The sequence below is a fragment of the Sinocyclocheilus anshuiensis genome, unplaced genomic scaffold (genome assembly GCF_001515605.1).
Source record: "Sinocyclocheilus anshuiensis isolate Anshui unplaced genomic scaffold, SAMN03320099.WGS_v1.1 scaffold2186, whole genome shotgun sequence".
NCBI classification, from domain to species: Eukaryota; Metazoa; Chordata; class Actinopteri; order Cypriniformes; family Cyprinidae; genus Sinocyclocheilus; species Sinocyclocheilus anshuiensis.
Genome location: NW_015557072.1, coordinates 535,143 through 539,335, shown reverse-complemented (window position 1 = coordinate 539,335; position 4,193 = coordinate 535,143). Strand labels below are relative to the sequence as shown.

The 4,193-nt window shown below is 35.6% G+C and overlaps 1 protein-coding gene across 1 annotated transcript in view; it reads left to right on the top strand.

Annotated features, from left to right (window-relative positions):
* Positions 1–4,193, top strand: part of LOC107676736 (receptor-type tyrosine-protein phosphatase delta-like) — a 319,184-nt gene that overhangs the window by 100,461 nt on the left and 214,530 nt on the right. The window contains exon 4 of the mRNA XM_016471396.1: positions 3,137–3,210. The gene's annotated coding sequence lies outside the window, so the exon portion shown is untranslated. The remainder of the gene's footprint in view (positions 1–3,136; positions 3,211–4,193) is intronic.

The window sequence follows — 4,193 nt, the reverse complement described above, 5'->3', positions numbered from 1 at the left end:
CAGTGTTGGGGAAAGTTACTTTCAAAAGTAATGCATTACAATATTGCGTTACTCCATAAAAAAGTAACTAATTATGTTAGTTACTTTTTATGGAAAATAATGTGTTATGTTACTTTTGCGTTACTTTTTAAATCTGGACAGCGCTTGCTTGTTTGTTTTTAAAATAAAAAAGTTATATTTTTGGCAAATATAAAAGCCTTTTCACACCAAAAGTGAAATGAATAAGCCTCAGGCTGAAGGGAAAGTAAATTTGCATCCGTACAGTAGAATGCAGAAGAAGAAATGTCAACACACTTCAGCAATAAAAAAACACACACAAATGTTTGTCTAGAGTAATTTGTGCTTATTAGTACGGTTGAACTGGATCATCGAATGTCATAAGCAAAGACATTGGTTAATAGAATGGGATTAAATACATAAAGGATATTTGTGTTGTTTAACATTTAATTATTGCAGGTTTGCGTAATATTCTGAGTTGCATTATTTTTATTCATTTTGAGGAATACTGAATCTGTGGGGTTTTTTTTTGTGAGTGAGATTAATTAATGCATATTCATATTTATTTTAGAACTACAGCAACATCTTCTGATTTCTCTCCGCCTGGGGACAGGAGAGCTGTCCATCAATAAATTGGGAAAAAAAAAGTAACTTGCATTACTTATTTGAAAAAGTAACTCAGATAGTCTCTTGTAAACAAGTACTTGAAAAAAAGTAATCTGATTACGTAACTCGCATTACTTGGAATGCGTTTCCCCCAACACTGACCTTTGATACACTTGTCTGTCTGCCCAGATGTCAAATATGCCTGGTTTCAAATCCTAGACTTTAAATAGACACCACTTTGTTAAAATGAACAGATGTCTGATCTTACAGTGGTAAATTACGGTGTGCCACAATGCTCGATAATAGGTCCTTTGCTCTTCTCCTTGTTCGTGCTTGCTTGGGTGATATCACTAGGCTGAATAGAATTAGTTTTTATTGTGTCATTGTATTTTGAGAAAAAAAAGATGTGAAATTTAACTTACACAAAGGTGTCATTAAAACATTAGTTAAAAACTGATGTATTTATAATAATTGATCATCCAATAATATACATATATTGTGTTCATACAGTTGCGCTCATACATTTGTATATGTTATCTGTAAACATTGTCAGTTTTGTGGGTCTGTATGGGAAATTTAAATTGTGAAAACTGACAGTATTGCACATTGTATGATCAAGAAAATAAATACCGTAGGCACAATTAGTCAAAATTAATGGTGCACTCTAATTACATTTTTGTTAGTTCAGCATCAAGTGCAGTGCTATCAATACAATTCAGACTCACACTCATGCATTAAGCTAGTTATTTGACTCTGAATTTTGCCTTTGTCTTTTCTTCAGCAAAATAATACAGTAGAGTCTGTTTCTTTCATCAAGTGAGATGTATATTTACTCAATTCAGAGTTTGAGGCCACTGACGTGACTCCAGGAAGTGGAATTACTTTAGACAGGAGTCCGTTAGCATGGCGGATTTAACTCTAAATCACTAAACTCATTATGCACACTGATTAATGAGTTTTCTGAGTGGGCGGTGCTAAAGTCTTTGTTGGCCATGCTAATGAAAGGACTGTTTAGATCTGTGAATAACACAGAGGGGAGAAACTTTGATCTGAAGAGTAAACAGATCCATCCGCATAATTAGTCGTGAATCTAAATAAAACGCTAAGCTCCGGGGACTCACATGAGAAAACTGAACGAGAATGTGGAAAGGACTTTGTTTAATGTTGTTTTATCTCATCGTCCTTGGAGACTAATTGCTCAGGTCTGACAGTGTGTGGAGCTCCCGAATCTAATCAGTCAATCAATCATCCAGTCAATCATCAGCTGTCATGTGCACAGACAAACTACTGTAATGAAGCACACAGAGGCCTGATTACACCTGGTCACATGAGACAGATTGCTGTTTACACATCGGGCTTGCACAGTTAATATGATGTGAATAAAAATGAGACCTGAGGGATGGACGTACAGTTGGGCAGAAAACTCAAAGGTTCATGGGATATGGTTATTTGATGTGATTAAGGACATGATCTAGCTTTGATGAGAACAAGTGCAAAAAACAGCACACCAGCAAGTCAAAAATTAACATGCGCCAAGCCAAATGTAAGTAAAAACTGGCTTTGGCACGTAAAATATAAAATAATTACTCTCCAGTTTGCTAGTATTTTTCTGAGGAACTGCAACATAACACATAGTTTAAAGGGATAGTTCAACCAAAAATTAATATTCTGTCATTAATTACTCACCCTCATGTCGTTCCAAACCTGTAAGACCTTTGTTCATCTTTGTAACACAAATTAAGATATTTTACATCAAGGAGATGTAAGTAGATCAAGGACATCATTAAAACAGTCCATGTGAAATCAGTGGGTCCACAGTAATTTTATGAAGCTACGAGAATACTTTTTGTGTGCAAAGAAACCAAAATAACAACTTTATTTAACAATGTCTTCTGTTCTGTGTCAATCCCTGCCACCATTCACAATCACGACAGACCACGACCCATACGTGTGCATTCCTCTGCTTGTAAACAAGCCGCAGCAAATGTGTGTTTTATGTCAGAACGCCGGCTCTTGCGTCAGCAGCATCACACACATCTGTTGTGGTACTCTCGAGAATGGGCGGAGATAACTTAATGACAGAATTTTCATTTTTGGGTGAACCATCCATTTAAATTGATCTGTCAGAATGGTTGTCTTACTGATGAAAATATCTGTCTACTAAAGAAAACATCTGGAACTTGCAATTGTGAAAAATTAAGTATTTGCGACTTATCTTAATTGTAAGAAAAGTTGCAATTACCTTTATTGTTTTTCATTCCATGGCAGAAACAGGCTTCCATATGGACTTTAACATCAGTGGATAATTTATCATCAGATGTAACTAACGTTTCTGTACCCCATTTACACATGTATTTCGTGCTGAACACTTGTGATTGGACCACCACAAATCCAGAACCAAAGCAAAATCGAGACGTATCCAGCACATCATGAACTCCGAACAGACATATACATTCAGACAGAACCACTAGAGAACAAACAGTTTGAATTATAAAATGTAACCCGTTTCTGTTGTTTTGCTCTTGTCTTCCAGGTGAGATTCTGAGGGGTTTTATTCTTTCATTCCTCTGGCCGGAGACAGCTCAGATGACGAGGGTTTCATGAACGGTAAGACCAAATGCATCTGTGATTTACTACACTTGAAACAATTTAAAATGTAAAAATAAATAAACGAATATCTATAATTCAATACTTTCTGATCTCTCCCTAGTCTCGTTTGCATACTTCTAAATCTGCTTTAGCAGTTTGTAGCCTGTCAAGCCAACAGTACTCTATGTTAGATTGACGGTTGTTTGGCATAAATTAATATTCCACTGATTCTGTCAACTGCAAAATGGTTAAAAAGAACATCTTAGTGGGTTCAAAAGATAAGGCTTATTAAACCTAGTAAACTTGAGGTGTGTTTCTTGGGCTTTTCCCATTGCATGTAACCTTAAAGTTTATTTTCTGGTTAAACCCTGGTAGTTCTGGAGCAGTGTTAAACCCATGATTGCACTGCTGAAGCTGTAGAGTACAGAGCGACAGTGTTGGATTAAAACAGCCAGTTGCTTAACAACAAACAAACAACCAATAGAATAGCCTCATTTCAGTCACTGGAACTGCCTTGCTTGATTCCTACACTTAAAAACGTCTTCTTTTTTTTTAATACCTTCTGTATCTTAATATATCTCACAAATTTGCATAAAACACAAATTAAATTATACAAATAAAATTCAATAACACATTCATCTATGCTAATATTACATGTAAGGACAATAATTTAAATACAATAAAATAAGAATAATAAAATTAGAACAAAATTAGAACAGTTATGTGATCATATAGTGGTTTTGTTGGCATACTTACTGTATATTATTATACTCATATTAAACACACACAAACACCCATACTGGTTTTCATTTTTTCTAGGTTCATTCCATAGGCGGGATGGTTTTTCTACTGTACAAACTCTATTTTCTGTTTAATATCCTTGCGTGGACATTTGGTCACACACAGACACACACACACGCACGCACACATACGCGCACACACACACACACACACACACACACACACCCACATACACACACACACACACACACACACACACT